Source organism: Myotis nattereri (genome assembly GCF_964212035.1).
Source record: "Myotis nattereri genome assembly, chromosome: 10".
Lineage (NCBI taxonomy): Eukaryota > Metazoa > Chordata > Mammalia > Chiroptera > Vespertilionidae > Myotis > Myotis nattereri.
In genome coordinates this window covers 945741-962759 of record NC_138085.1, presented here as the reverse complement: position 1 = coordinate 962759, position 17019 = coordinate 945741, and positions in this window count along the sequence as shown.

The following is a 17019-nucleotide window of genomic DNA, read 5'->3' as shown; positions in this document are numbered from 1 at the left end:
ATGGTAGACTATTGAATATTGTTAAAGTCTTGAAAGGATGGTCAGGTCAAGATGTGAATTTTATGCCACAACTGGTACATTTTTTCCTTTAACATCATGGTGTAGAACAGAATTGTTGGAATTGGAGAAGTGATTTTTGACACCTTTTCACTGATGGGGAGGGATCTAAGCAGGGGGCAGGCATGTGAGACTGGAATAATGTAGATTTTCTAAGATGGTGCACCAGAGAAGCCATTCCATACTGAGCCAGACACTTAGAATATGGACAAGGAAAAGTCTGAATGCGGATTTTTTTTACAACACTTTCGCATACTGGAAAAGAAAAAAGAAGCTGATGTTTAATTTAGGTTTGGATTTGGTGGGTGGGATGGATGGTAGTGGTCGCAGTCATGAGGAACAGGGTGTTGTGTTAGTGCTGGCAGTGTATAATTATGCGTTTGATTTCCTTTTTACATGGTAGACTATTGAATATTTTTTTTTTTTTTTTTTTTTTAATTAAATCTTTATTGTTCAGATTATTACATTTGTTCCTCTTTTTTCCCCCCCATAACTCCCCTCCTCCCAGTTCCCGCCCCACCCTCCGCCCTCACTCCCCACCCACTGTCCTCATCCATAGGTGCACGATTTTTGTCCAGTCTCTTCCCGCATCTCCCACACCCCTTTCCCCCCCCAAGAATAGTCAGTCCATTCCCTTTCTATGTCCCTGATTCTATTATAATCAACAGTTCATTCTGTTCATCGGATTATTTATTCACTTGATTCTTAGATTCACTTGTTGATAGATGCATATTTGTTGTTCATAATTTGTATCTTTACCTTTTTCTTCCTCTTCCTCTTCTTAAAGGATACCTTTCAGCATTTCATATAATCCTGGTTTGGTGGTGATGAACTCCTTTAGCTTTTCCTTATCTGTGAAGCTCTTTATCTGACCTTCAATTCTGAATGATAGCTTTGCTGGATAAAGTAATCTTGGTTGTAGGTTCTTGGTGTTCATCACTTTGAATATTTCTTGCCACTCCCTTCTGGCCTGCAAAGTTTCTGTTGAGAAATCAGCTGACAGTCGTATGGGTATTCCCTTGTAGGTAACTGAGTTTCTTTCTCTTGCTGTTTTTAAGATTCTCTCTTTGTCTTTTGCTCTTGGCATTTTAATTATGATGTGTCTTGGTGTGGTCCTCTTTGGATTCCTTTTGTTTGGGGTTCTCCGCGCTTCTTGGACCTGTAAGTCCATTTCTTTCACCAGGTGAGGGAAGTTTTCTGTCATTATTTCTTCAAATAGGTTTTCAATATCTTGCTCTCTCTCATCTTCTGGCACCCCTATAATTCTGATGTTGGTACGCTTGAAGCTGTCCCAGAGGCTCCTTACACTATCCTCGCATTTTTGGATTCTTTTTTCATTTTGCTTTTCCGGTTGGGTGTTTTTTGCTTCCTCGCATTTCAAATCATTGACTTGATTCTTGCGCTCCTCTGTTCTGCTGCCGGGAGTCTGTATAATATTCTTTATTTCAGTCAGTGTATGCTTAATTTCTAGTTGGTTCCCCAATATAACATCGAGGGTCTCATTAGTTTTCTTGTAGATCTCATTAAGTTTATCGGCGGCTTCTAAACAGTTCTTGAGAGACCTTAAAAGTGTGGTTCTGAACTCTAGATCTTCCATTGACAATTTTGTCCTGTTTCTTTGTCTCTGCATTTTGTTATGCTTCCTTGGTGCACCCCCTAGTGGCCTTTGTGTGCAGTCTTGTAGCTAATTCCAGGGAGGGTTTGCCCTCCAGGCCAAGTGGCTATGAGAATCAGCTGTGTCAGCAGTGAGAGAACTTCTGTCCTCTAGGGAGGTGCTAATCTGGCGTTTGCCTGAGGCTATCCGGCAAATGCCTCTGTGCAGGGCTTGGGCGGGGCTGGTCGCACAGGATCAACAGGGTGGGCCAGAGAGAGCAGTTATGGCCGCTCTCAGTCCTGTCCCCAGGGGCTCTGCCTCTCTGAGTCCCAGCACCCGCTGCAAAGATCGGAGGGAAAGCTGCACTCGCTCTGACCAAAGCCAGGCAGTCCCGCTTCTCCCGTTTGAGTCTGGGTCCCTAAAGACTCGGCCGGATCTGGAGCTCAGAGTCTGCGACTCCCTCCGGATTGAAAACGCCAACCGCACCCTCCGCCGCCAGCCCGCTCTGCGCGCGCACTCCGCACCTCAGAAATTGACTTCAGCACTGCGCCTCCTCTGAGTGTCCGTGTGCGTTTCTCTTTACTCCTAGTTGTAGGACTTCCACTCAGCCAGCGTTCCAGTGGTTCTGGGTGATGTCCCTCTGTCTTTTAGTTTCACTTTTGAAGTAGTTGTTCAAAGCAGCAAACTCCGGCGTTAACCTATGCCGCCATCTTGGTTCTCCGACTCCATAGGTCGACTATTGAATATTTTTAAATTCTTGAAAGGATGGTCAGCTGAAGATCTGAAGTATTATGCCACAACTGGCCCAGTTTTTCCTTGAACAACTTGGTCTAGAACAGCATTGCTGGATATTGGAGATACTAGAGAATTGAGGTTTCACTGATTATTCACTTCATGTTACATTTGCCCAAACATAAGTAAGATGTTAGTAATAAGGGAAATTGGGTATGGTGTACATGGTTATTATCTTCACAATTTTTCTGTAAATGTGGAACTATTCTAAAATAAAACATCCATTAAAACAACACTCAAAATCCTTGGAAATTGTATTAACTGAATATAGTGGAATGGACCACTGAAATGACGGTGGAGTATGGGAATTGTCTTAGAGGAAACACCACCTCCCTGCCATATGCTGGACTATAATGGAACTAGAGGAAATGAGAGAGAGGACAGTTTGGGAAAAATGTTAGGAATTAAGTGGAAGATCTCTGTTTTATAACCAGAGTGTGTGAGATTTCTGCATCTTCTGCTACCCCCGCCCCTCCTGGATGGTCTAGCTGAGGCATTGTGATGTCAAGCCACACCATGGCAACCACAGAATTTGAGCAACCAGAGCTGAAGGGAGTGTCTCCTGTTTACCATAAGGAGTATAAATAGAGGCCAGGCCGCCTTCAGTAGTGTCTGTTGCCTCACGATAGCAAAACTTAACAAGATGATATTGTAGACTAGTAGAGATAAGGAGTAAGACTCCAAACAGAAGGGTGGATGGAGAAACTGTAAGTCCAAAAATGTCTTGATGTTCGTATTGGGGGTAGGTGGGATGGATGGTGGAGGTCGCAGTCATGAGTAACAGGGTGTTGTGTTAGTGATGGCAGTGCATAATAAAGAATTTGATTTCCTTTTTATATGGCAGACTATTGAATACTGTTAAAGTATGAAAAGGATGGTCAGCTCAAGATGTGAATTTTATGCTACAACTTGTACAGTTTTTCCTTTAACATCATGGTCTAGAACAGCATTGCTGGATATTGGAGATACTAGAGAAGTGAGGTTTGACTCTGTTTCACTGATGGGGAGGGATCTAAGGAGGGGGCAGGCATGTGAGAAGGGAGTAATGTAGATTTCTTTAGTTGGGGCACCAGACAAGCCATTCCATACTGAGCCAGAAACTTAGAATAAGGAGAAGGAGAAGTCTGATTGGGGATGTTTTTTACAAAACTTTGTCATACTGGCAAGGAAAAAAGAAGCTGATATGTAATATAGGTTTGGAATTGGGAGAGTGGGATGGATGGTGGTGGTCGCAGTCATGAGGAACAGGGTGTTGTGCTAGTGCTGGCAATGTATAATACTGAATTTAATTTCCTTTTACATGGTAGACTATTGAATATTGTTAAAGTCTAGAAAGGATGGTCAGCTCAAGATCTGAAGTTTTATGCCACAACTGGTCCAGTTTTTCCTTGAACAACTTGGTGTAGAACAGCATTGTTGGATATTGGAGATACTAGAGAAGTGAGGTTTTACTCTGTTTCACTGATGATTCACTTCATGTTACTTTTGGCCATACATAAGTAAGATATTAGTAATAAGGGAAATTGGGTATGGTGTACATGGTTATTATCTTCACAATTTTTCTGTAAATGTGGAACTATTCTAAAATAAAACATCCATTAAAACAACACTCAAAATCCTAGGAAATTGTATTAACTGAACATAGTGGAATGGACCACTGCATTGACGAGGGGGTATGGGAATTGTCTTTGAGGAAACACCACGTCCCTGCCATATGCTGGACTGTAATGGAATTACAGGAAATGAGAGAGAGAGAGGACAGTTTGGGAAAAATGTTAGGAGTTAAGAGGAAGGTCTCTGTTTTATAACCAGAGTGTGTGAGATTTCTGCATCTTCTGCTACCCCCGCCCCTCCTGGATGGTCTAGCTTAGGCATTGTGATGTCAAGCCACACCATGGCAACCACAGAATTTGGGCAACCAGAGCTGAAGAGAGTGGCTCCTCATTACCCTAAAGAGTATAAGTAGAGGCTAGGCCGCCTTCAGTAGTGTCCGTTGCCTCAAGATAGCGAAACTTAATAAGATGATATTGTAGACTAGTAGAGATAAGGAGTAAGACTCCAAACAGAAGGATGGATGAAGAAACTGTAAGTCCAAAAGTGAATTTATGTTTGTATTGGGGGTAGGTGGGATGGATGGTGGAGGTCGCAGTCATGAGTAACAGGGTGTTGTGTTAGTGATGGCAGTGTATAATTAAGTATTTGATTTCCTTTTTATATGGCAGACTATTGAATATTATTAAAGTATGGAAAGGATGGTCAGGTCAAGATGTGAATTTTATGCCACAACTGGTACAGTTTTTCCTTTAACATCATGGTGTAGAACAGAATTGTTGGATATTGGAGATCCCAGAGAAGTGATTTTTGACTCTGTTTCATGATGGGGAGGGATCTAAGCAGGGGGCAGGCATGTGAGACTGGAGTAATGTAGATTTTCTAAGATGGGGCACCAGAGAAGCTATTCCATACTGAGCCAGACACTTAGAATAAGGACAAGGAGAAGTCTGAATGGGGATTTTTTTCACAACACTTTCTCATTCTGGAAAAGAAAAAAGAAGCTGATGTTTAATTTAGGTTTGGATTCGGTGGGTGGGATGGATGGTAGTGGTCACAGTATTGAGGAACAGGGTGTTGTATTAGTGCTGGCAGTGTATAATAATGCATTTGATTTCCTTTATACATGGTAGACTATTGAATATTGTTAAATTATTGAAAGGATGGTCAGCTCAAGATCTGAAGTTTTATGCCACAACTGGTCCAGTTTTCCTTTAACAACTTGGTGTAGAACAGCATCGCTGGATATTGGAGATACTAGAGAATTGAGGCTTCACTCTGTTTCACGGATCATTCACTTCATGTTACATTTGCCCAAACATAAGTAAGATGTTAGTAATAAGGGAGATTGGGTATGGTGTACATGGTTATTATCTTCACAATTTTTCTCTAAATGTGGAACTGTTCTAAAATAAAACATCCATTTAAACAACACTCAAAATCCTAGGAAATTGTATTAACTGAATATAGTGGAATGGACCACTGAAATGACGGGGGAGTATGGGAATTGTCTTAGAGGAAACACCACCTCCCTGCCATATGCTGGACTATAATGGAACTAGAGGAATTGAGAGAGAGGATAATTTGGGAAAAATGTTAGGAGTTAAGAGGAAGTTCTCTGTTTTATAACCAGAGTGTGTGAGATCTGCATCTTCTGCCACCCCTGTCCCTCCGGGATGGTCTAGCTTAGGCTTTGTGATGTCAAGCCACACCATGGCAACCACAGAATTTGGGCAACCAGAGCTGAAGAGAGTGGCTCCTCATTACCCTAAAGAGTATAAGTAGAGGCCAGGCCCCCTTCAGTAGTGTCTGTTGCCTCAAGATAGCGAAACTTAATAAGATGATATTGTAGACTAGTAGAGATAAGGAGTAAGACTCCAAACAGAAGGGTGGATGAAGAAACTGTAAGTCCAAAAGTGAATTTATGTTCGTATTGGGGGTAGGTGGGATGGATGGTGGAGGTCGCAGTCATGAGTAACAGGGTGTTGTGTTAGTGATGGCAGTGTATAATAAAGAATTTGATTTCCTTTTTATATGGCAGACTATTGAATACTGTTAAAGTATGGAAAGGATGGTCAGCTCAAGATGTGAATTTTATGCCACAACTGGTACAGTTTTTCCTTTAACATCATGGTCTAGAACAGCATTGCTGGATATTGGAGATACTAGAGAAGTGAGGTTTGACTGTTTAACTGATGGGGAGGGATCTAAGGAGGGGGCAGGCATGTGAGAAAGGAGTAATTAGATTTCTTTAGTTGGGGCACCAGACAAGCCATTCCATACTGAGCCAGAAACTTAGAATAAGGACAAGGAGAAGTCTGATTGGGGATGTTTTTTTACAAAACTTTCTCATACTGGCAAGGAAAAAAGAAGCTGATATGTAATATAGGTTTGGAATTGGGACGGTGGGATGGATCGTGGTGGTCGCAGTCATGAGGAACAGGGTGTTGTGCTAGTGCTGGCAATGTATAATACTGAATTTAATTTCCTTTTACATGGTAGACTATTGAATATTGTTAAAGTCTTGAAAGGATGGTCAGGTCAAGATGTGAATTTTATGCCACAACTGGTACATTTTTTCCTTTAACATCATGGTGTAGAACAGAATTGTTGGAATTGGAGAAGTGATTTTTGACACCTTTTCACTGATGGGGAGGGACCTAAGCAGGGGGCAGGCATGTGAGACTGGAATAATGTAGATTTTCTAAGATGGTGCACCAGAGAAGCCATTCCATACTGAGCCAGACACTTAGAATATGGACAAGGAAAAGTCTGAATGCGGATTTTTTTTACAACACTTTCGCATACGGGAAAAGAAAAAAGAAGCTGATGTTTAATTTAGGTTTGGATTTGGTGGGTGGGATGGATGGTAGTGGTCGCAGTCATGAGGAACAGGGTGTTGTGTTAGTGCTGGCAGTGGATAATAATGCGTTTGATTTCCTTTTTACATGGTAGACTATTGAATATTTTTAAATTCTTGAAAGGATGGTCAGCTGAAGATCTGAAGTTTTTTGCCACAACTGGCCCAGTTTTTCCTTGAACAACTTGGTCTAGAACAGCATTGCTGGATATTGGAGATACTAGAGAATTGAGGTTTCACTGATTATTCACTTCATGTTACATTTGCCCAAACATAAGTAAGATGTTAGTAATAAGGGAAATTGGGTATGGTGTACATGGTTATTATCTTCACAATTTTTCTGTAAATGTGGAACTATTCTAAAATAAAACATCCATTAAAACAACACTCAAAATCCTTGGAAATTGTATTAACTGAATATAGTGGAATGGACCACTGAAATGACGGTGGAGTATGGGAATTGTCTTAGAGGAAACACCACCTCCCTGCCATATGCTGGACTATAATGGAACTAGAGGAAATGAGAGAGAGGACAGTTTGGGAAAAATGTTAGGAATTAAGTGGAAGATCTCTGTTTTATAACCAGAGTGTGTGAGATTTCTGCATCTTCTGCTACCCCCGCCCCTCCTGGATGGTCTAGCTGAGGCATTGTGATGTCAAGCCACACCATGGCAACCACAGAATTTGAGCAACCAGAGCTGAAGGGAGTGTCTCCTGTTTACCATAAGGAGTATAAATAGAGGCCAGGCCGCCTTCAGTAGTGTCTGTTGCCTCACGATAGCAAAACTTAACAAGATGATACTGTAGACTAGTAGAGATAAGGAGTAAGACTCCAAACAGAAGGGTGGATGAAGAAACTAAGTCCAAAAATGTCCTGATGTTCGTATTGGTGGTAGGTGGGATGGATGGTGGAGGTCGCAGTCATGAGTAACAGGGTGTTGTGTTAGTGATGGCAGTGCATAATAAAGAATTTGATTTCCTTTTTATATGGCAGACTATTGAATACTGTTAAAGTATGAAAAGGATGGTCAGCTCAAGATGTGAATTTTATGCTACAACTTGTACAGTTTTTCCTTTAACATCATGGTCTAGAACATCATTGCTGGATATTGGAGATACTAGAGAAGTGAGTTTTGACTCTGTTTCACTGATGGGGAGGGATCTAAGGAGGGGGCAGGCATGTGAGAAGGGAGTAATGTAGATTTCTTTAGTTGGGGCACCAGACAAGCCATTCCATACTGAGCCAGAAACTTAGAATAAGGAGAAGGAGAAGTCTGATTGGGGATGTTTTTTACAAAACTTTGTCATACTGGCAAGGAAAAAAGAAGCTGATATGTAATATAGGTTTGGAATTGGGAGAGTGGGATGGATGGTGGTGGTCGCAGTCATGAGGAACAGGGTGTTGTGCTAGTGCTGGCAATGTATAATACTGAATTTAATTTCCTTTTACATGGTAGACTATTGAATATTGTTAAAGTCTAGAAAGGATGGTCAGCTCAAGATCTGAAGTTTTATGCCACAACTGGTCCAGTTTTTCCTTGAACAACTTGGTGTAGAACAGCATTGTTGGATATTGGAGATACTAGAGAATTGAGGTTTTACTCTGTTTCACTGATGATTCACTTCATGTTACTTTTGGCCATACATAAGTAAGATATTAGTAATAAGGGAAATTGGGTATGGTGTACATGGTTATTATCTTCACAATTTTTCTGTAAATGTGGAACTATTCTAAAATAAAACATCCATTAAAACAACACTCAAAATCCTAGGAAATTGTATTAACTGAACATAGTGGAATGGACCACTGCATTGACGAGGGGGTATGGGAATTGTCTTTGAGGAAACACCACGTCCCTGCCATATGCTGGACTGTAATGGAATTACAGGAAATGAGAGAGAGAGAGGACAGTTTGGGAAAAATGTTAGGAGTTAAGAGGAAGGTCTCTGTTTTATAACCAGAGTGTGTGAGATTTCTGCATCTTCTGCTACCCCCGCCCCTCCTGGATGGTCTAGCTTAGGCATTGTGATGTCAAGCCACACCATGGCAACCACAGAATTTGGGCAACCAGAGCTGAAGAGAGTGGCTCCTCATTACCCTAAAGAGTATAAGTAGAGGCTAGGCCGCCTTCAGTAGTGTCCGTTGCCTCAAGATAGCGCAACTTAATAAGATGATATTGTAGACTAGTAGAGATAAGGAGTAAGACTCCAAACAGAAGGATGGATGAAGAAACTGTAAGTCCAAAAGTGAATTTATGTTTGTATTGGGGGTAGGTGGGATGGATGGTGGAGGTCGCAGTCATGAGTAACAGGGTGTTGTGTTAGTGATGGCAGTGTATAATTAAGTATTTGATTTCCTTTTTATATGGCAGACTATTGAATATTAGTATGGAAAGGATGGTCAGGTCAAGATGTGAATTTTATGCCACAACTGGTACAGTTTTTCCTTTAACATCATGGTGTAGAACAGAATTGTTGGATATTGGAGATCCCAGAGAAGTGATTTTTGACTCTGTTTCATGATGGGGAGGGATCTAAGCAGGGGGCAGGCATGTGAGACTGGAGTAATGTAGATTTTCTAAGATGGGGCACCAGAGAAGCTATTCCATACTGAGCCAGACACTTAGAATAAGGACAAGGAGAAGTCTGAATGGGGATTTTTTTCACAACACTTTCTCATTCTGGAAAAGAAAAAAGAAGCTGATGTTTAATTTAGGTTTGGATTCGGTGGGTGGGATGGATGGTAGTGGTCACAGTATTGAGGAACAGGGTGTTGTATTAGTGCTGGCAGTGTATAATAATGCATTTGATTTCCTTTATACATGGTAGACTATTGAATATTGTTAAATTATTGAAAGGATGGTCAGCTCAAGATCTGAAGTTTTATGCCACAACTGGTCCAGTTTTCCTTTAACAACTTGGTGTAGAACAGCATCGCTGGATATTGGAGATACTAGAGAATTGAGGCTTCACTCTGTTTCACGGATCATTCACTTCATGTTACATTTGCCCAAACATAAGTAAGATGTTAGTAATAAGGGAGATTGGGTATGGTGTACATGGTTATTATCTTCACAATTTTTCTCTAAATGTGGAACTGTTCTAAAATAAAACATCCATTTAAACAACACTCAAAATCCTAGGAAATTGTATTAACTGAATATAGTGGAATGGACCACTGAAATGACGGGGGAGTATGGGAATTGTCTTAGAGGAAACACCACCTCCCTGCCATATGCTGGACTATAATGGAACTAGAGGAATTGAGAGAGAGGATAATTTGGGAAAAATGTTAGGAGTTAAGAGGAAGTTCTCTGTTTTATAACCAGAGTGTGTGAGATCTGCATCTTCTGCCACCCCTGTCCCTCCGGGATGGTCTAGCTTAGGCTTTGTGATGTCAAGCCACACCATGGCAACCACAGAATTTGGGCAACCAGAGCTGAAGAGAGTGGCTCCTCATTACCCTAAAGAGTATAAGTAGAGGCCAGGCCCCCTTCAGTAGTGTCTGTTGCCTCAAGATAGCGAAACTTAATAAGATGATATTGTAGACTAGTAGAGATAAGGAGTAAGACTCCAAACAGAAGGGTGGATGAAGAAACTGTAAGTCCAAAAGTGAATTTATGTTCGTATTGGGGGTAGGTGGGATGGATGGTGGAGGTCGCAGTCATGAGTAACAGGGTGTTGTGTTAGTGATGGCAGTGTATAATAAAGAATTTGATTTCCTTTTTATATGGCAGACTATTGAATACTGTTAAAGTATGGAAAGGATGGTCAGCTCAAGATGTGAATTTTATGCCACAACTGGTACAGTTTTTCCTTTAACATCATGGTCTAGAACAGCATTGTTGGATATTGGAGATACTAGAGAAGTGAGGTTTGACTGTTTAACTGATGGGGAGGGATCTAAGGAGGGGGCAGGCATGTGAGAAAGGAGTAATTAGATTTCTTTAGTTGGGGCACCAGACAAGCCATTCCATACTGAGCCAGAAACTTAGAATAAGGACAAGGAGAAGTCTGATTGGGGATGTTTTTTTACAAAACTTTCTCATACTGGCAAGGAAAAAAGAAGCTGATATGTAATATAGGTTTGGAATTGGGACGGTGGGATGGATCGTGGTGGTCGCAGTCATGAGGAACAGGGTGTTGTGCTAGTGCTGGCAATGTATAATACTGAATTTAATTTCCTTTTACATGGTAGACTATTGAATATTGTTAAAGTCTTGAAAGGATGGTCAGGTCAAGATGTGAATTTTATGCCACAACTGGTACATTTTTTCCTTTAACATCATGGTGTAGAACAGAATTGTTGGAATTGGAGAAGTGATTTTTGACACCTTTTCACTGATGGGGAGGGATCTAAGCAGGGGGCAGGCATGTGAGACTGGAGTAATGTAGATTTTCTAAGATGGTGCACCAGAGAAGCCATTCCATACTGAGCCAGACACTTAGAATATGGACAAGGAAAAGTCTGAATGCGGTTTTTTTTTACAACACTTTCGCATACTGGAAAAGAAAAAAGAAGCTGATGTTTAATTTAGGTTTGGATTTGGTGGGTGGGATGGATGGTAGTGGTCGCAGTCATGAGGAACAGGGTGTTGTGTTAGTGCTGGCAGTGTATAATAATGCGTTTGATTTCCTTTTTACATGGTAGACTATTGAATATTTTTAAATTCTTGAAAGGATGGTCAGCTGAAGATCTGAAGTTTTATGCCACAACTGGCCCAGTTTTTCCTTGAACAACTTGGTCTAGAACAGCATTGCTGGATATTGGAGATACTAGAGAATTGAGGTTTCACTGATTATTCACTTCATGTTACATTTGCCCAAACATAAGTAAGATGTTAGTAATAAGGGAAATTGGGTATGGTGTACATGGTTATTATCTTCACAATTTTTCTGTAAATGTGGAACTATTCTAAAATAAAACATCCATTAAAACAACACTCAAAATCCTAGGAAATTGTATTAACTGAATATAGTGGAATGGACCACTGAAATGACGGTGGAGTATGGGAAATGTCATAGAGGAAACACCACCTCCCTGCCATATGCTGGACTATAATGGAACTAGAGGAAATGAGAGAGAGGACAGTTTGGGAAAAATGTTAGGAATTAAGTGGAAGATCTCTGTTTTATAACCAGAGTGTGTGAGATTTCTGCATCTTCTGCTACCCCCGCCCCTCCTGGATGGTCTAGCTGAGGCATTGTGATGTCAAGCCACACCATGGCAACCACAGAATTTGAGCAACCAGAGCTGAAGGGAGTGTCTCCTGTTTACCATAAGGAGTATAAATAGAGGCCAGGCCGCCTTCAGTAGTGTCTGTTGCCTCACGATAGCAAAACTTAACAAGATGATATTGTAGACTAGTAGAGATAAGGAGTAAGACTCCAAACAGAAGGGTGGATGAAGAAACTAAGTCCAAAAATGTCCTGATGTTCGTATTGGGGGTAGGTGGGATGGATGGTGGAGGTCGCAGTCATGAGTAACAGGGTGTTGTGTTAGTGATGGCAGTGCATAATAAAGAATTTGATTTCCTTTTTATATGGCAGACTATTGAATACTGTTAAAGTATGAAAAGGATGGTCAGCTCAAGATGTGAATTTTATGCTACAACTTGTACAGTTTTTCCTTTAACATCATGGTCTAGAACAGCATTGCTGGATATTGGAGATACTAGAGAAGTGAGGTTTGACTCTGTTTCACTGATGGGGAGGGATCTAAGGAGGGGGCATTCATGTGAGAAGGGAGTAATGTAGATTTCTTTAGTTGGGGCACCAGACAAGCCATTCCATACTGAGCCAGAAACTTAGAATAAGGAGAAGGAGAAGTCTGATTGGGGATGTTTTTTACAAAACTTTGTCATACTGGCAAGGAAAAAAGAAGCTGATATGTAATATAGGTTTAGATTGGGAGGGTGGTATGGATGGTGGTGGTCGCAGTCATGAGGAACAGGGTGTTGTGCTAGTGCTGGCAATGTATAATACTGAATTTAATTTCCTTTTACATGGTAGACTATTGAATATTGTAAAAGTCTAGAAAGGATGGGCAGCTCAAGATCTGAAGTTTTATGCCACAACTGGACCAGTTTTTCCTTGAACAACTTGGTGTAGAACAGCATTGTTGGATATTGGAGATACTAGAGAAGTGAGGTTTTACTCTGTTTCACTGATGATTCACTTCATGTTACTTTTGGCCATACATAAGTAAGATATTAGTAATAAGGGAAATTGGGTATGGTGTACATGGTTATTATCTTCACAATTTTTCTGTAAATGTGGAACTATTCTAAAATAAAACATCCATTAAAACAACACTCAAAATCCTAGGAAATTGTATTAACTGAACATAGTGGAATGGACCACTGCATTGACGAGGGGGTATGGGAATTGTCTTTGAGGAAACACCACGTCCCTGCCATATGCTGGACTGTAATGGAATTACAGGAAATGAGAGAGAGAGAGGACAGTTTGGGAAAAATGTTAGGAGTTAAGAGGAAGGTCTCTGTTTTATAACCAGAGTGTGTGAGATTTCTGCATCTTCTGCTACCCCCGCCCCTCCTGGATGGTCTAGCTTAGGCATTGTGATGTCAAGCCACACCATGGCAACCACAGAATTTGGGCAACCAGAGCTGAAGAGAGTGGCTCCTCATTACCCTAAAGAGTATAAGTAGAGGCTAGGCCGCCTTCAGTAGTGTCCGTTGCCTCAAGATAGCGCAACTTAATAAGATGATATTGTAGACTAGTAGAGATAAGGAGTAAGACTCCAAACAGAAGGATGGATGAAGAAACTGTAAGTCCAAAAGTGAATTTATGTTTGTATTGGGGGTAGGTGGGATGGATGGTGGAGGTCGCAGTCATGAGTAACAGGGTGTTGTGTTAGTGATGGCAGTGTATAATTAAGTATTTGATTTCCTTTTTATATGGCAGACTATTGAATATTATTAAAGTATGGAAAGGATGGTCAGGTCAAGATGTGAATTTTATGCCACAACTGGTACAGTTTTTCCTTTAACATCATGGTGTAGAACAGAATTGTTGGATATTGGAGATCCCAGAGAAGTGATTTTTGACTCTGTTTCATGATGGGGAGGGATCTAAGCAGGGGGCAGGCATGTGAGACTGGAGTAATGTAGATTTTCTAAGATGGGGCACCAGAGAAGCTATTCCATACTGAGCCAGACACTTAGAATAAGGACAAGGAGAAGTCTGAATGGGGATTTTTTTCACAACACTTTCTCATTCTGGAAAAGAAAAAAGAAGCTGATGTTTAATTTAGGTTTGGATTCGGTGGGTGGGATGGATGGTAGTGGTCACAGTATTGAGGAACAGGGTGTTGTATTAGTGCTGGCAGTGTATAATAATGCATTTGATTTCCTTTATACATGGTAGACTATTGAATATTGTTAAATTATTGAAAGGATGGTCAGCTCAAGATCTGAAGTTTTATGCCACAACTGGTCCAGTTTTCCTTTAACAACTTGGTGTAGAACAGCATCGCTGGATATTGGAGATACTAGAGAATTGAGGCTTCACTCTGTTTCACGGATCATTCACTTCATGTTACATTTGCCCAAACATAAGTAAGATGTTAGTAATAAGGGAGATTGGGTATGGTGTACATGGTTATTATCTTCACAATTTTTCTCTAAATGTGGAACTGTTCTAAAATAAAACATCCATTTAAACAACACTCAAAATCCTAGGAAATTGTATTAACTGAATATAGTGGAATGGACCACTGAAATGACGGGGGAGTATGGGAATTGTCTTAGAGGAAACACCACCTCCCTGCCATATGCTGGACTATAATGGAACTAGAGGAATTGAGAGAGAGGATAATTTGGGAAAAATGTTAGGAGTTAAGAGGAAGTTCTCTGTTTTATAACCAGAGTGTGTGAGATCTGCATCTTCTGCCACCCCTGTCCCTCCGGGATGGTCTAGCTTAGGCTTTGTGATGTCAAGCCACACCATGGCAACCACAGAATTTGGGCAACCAGAGCTGAAGAGAGTGGCTCCTCATTACCCTAAAGAGTATAAGTAGAGGCCAGGCCCCCTTCAGTAGTGTCTGTTGCCTCAAGATAGCGAAACTTAATAAGATGATATTGTAGACTAGTAGAGATAAGGAGTAAGACTCCAAACAGAAGGATGGATGAAGAAACTGTAAGTCCAAAAGTGAATTTATGTTCGTATTGGGGGTAGGTGGGATGGATGGTGGAGGTCGCAGTCATGAGTAACAGGGTGTTGTGTTAGTGATGGCAGTGTATAATAAAGAATTTGATTTCCTTTTTATATGGCAGACTATTGAATACTGTTAAAGTATGGAAAGGATGGTCAGCTCAAGATGTGAATTTTATGCCACAACTGGTACAGTTTTTCCTTTAACATCATGGTCTAGAACAGCATTGTTGGATATTGGAGATACTAGAGAAGTGAGGTTTGACTGTTTAACTGATGGGGAGGGATCTAAGGAGGGGGCAGGCATGTGAGAAAGGAGTAATTAGATTTCTTTAGTTGGGGCACCAGACAAGCCATTCCATACTGAGCCAGAAACTTAGAATAAGGACAAGGAGAAGTCTGATTGGGGATGTTTTTTTACAAAACTTTCTCATACTGGCAAGGAAAAAAGAAGCTGATATGTAATATAGGTTTGGAATTGGGACGGTGGGATGGATCGTGGTGGTCGCAGTCATGAGGAACAGGGTGTTGTGCTAGTGCTGGCAATGTATAATACTGAATTTAATTTCCTTTTACATGGTAGACTATTGAATATTGTTAAAGTCTTGAAAGGATGGTCAGGTCAAGATGTGAATTTTATGCCACAACTGGTACATTTTTTCCTTTAACATCATGGTGTAGAACAGAATTGTTGGAATTGGAGAAGTGATTTTTGACACCTTTTCACTGATGGGGAGGGACCTAAGCAGGGGGCAGGCATGTGAGACTGGAATAATGTAGATTTTCTAAGATGGTGCACCAGAGAAGCCATTCCATACTGAGCCAGACACTTAGAATATGGACAAGGAAAAGTCTGAATGCGGATTTTTTTTACAACACTTTCGCATACGGGAAAAGAAAAAAGAAGCTGATGTTTAATTTAGGTTTGGATTTGGTGGGTGGGATGGATGGTAGTGGTCGCAGTCATGAGGAACAGGGTGTTGTGTTAGTGCTGGCAGTGGATAATAATGCGTTTGATTTCCTTTTTACATGGTAGACTATTGAATATTTTTAAATTCTTGAAAGGATGGTCAGCTGAAGATCTGAAGTTTTTTGCCACAACTGGCCCAGTTTTTCCTTGAACAACTTGGTCTAGAACAGCATTGCTGGATATTGGAGATACTAGAGAATTGAGGTTTCACTGATTATTCACTTCATGTTACATTTGCCCAAACATAAGTAAGATGTTAGTAATAAGGGAAATTGGGTATGGTGTACATGGTTATTATCTTCACAATTTTTCTGTAAATGTGGAACTATTCTAAAATAAAACATCCATTAAAACAACACTCAAAATCCTTGGAAATTGTATTAACTGAATATAGTGGAATGGACCACTGAAATGACGGTGGAGTATGGGAATTGTCTTAGAGGAAACACCACCTCCCTGCCATATGCTGGACTATAATGGAACTAGAGGAAATGAGAGAGAGGACAGTTTGGGAAAAATGTTAGGAATTAAGTGGAAGATCTCTGTTTTATAACCAGAGTGTGTGAGATTTCTGCATCTTCTGCTACCCCCGCCCCTCCTGGATGGTCTAGCTGAGGCATTGTGATGTCAAGCCACACCATGGCAACCACAGAATTTGAGCAACCAGAGCTGAAGGGAGTGTCTCCTGTTTACCATAAGGAGTATAAATAGAGGCCAGGCCGCCTTCAGTAGTGTCTGTTGCCTCACGATAGCAAAACTTAACAAGATGATACTGTAGACTAGTAGAGATAAGGAGTAAGACTCCAAACAGAAGGGTGGATGAAGAAACTAAGTCCAAAAATGTCCTGATGTTCGTATTGGTGGTAGGTGGGATGGATGGTGGAGGTCGCAGTCATGAGTAACAGGGTGTTGTGTTAGTGATGGCAGTGCATAATAAAGAATTTGATTTCCTTTTTATATGGCAGACTATTGAATACTGTTAAAGTATGAAAAGGATGGTCAGCTCAAGATGTGAATTTT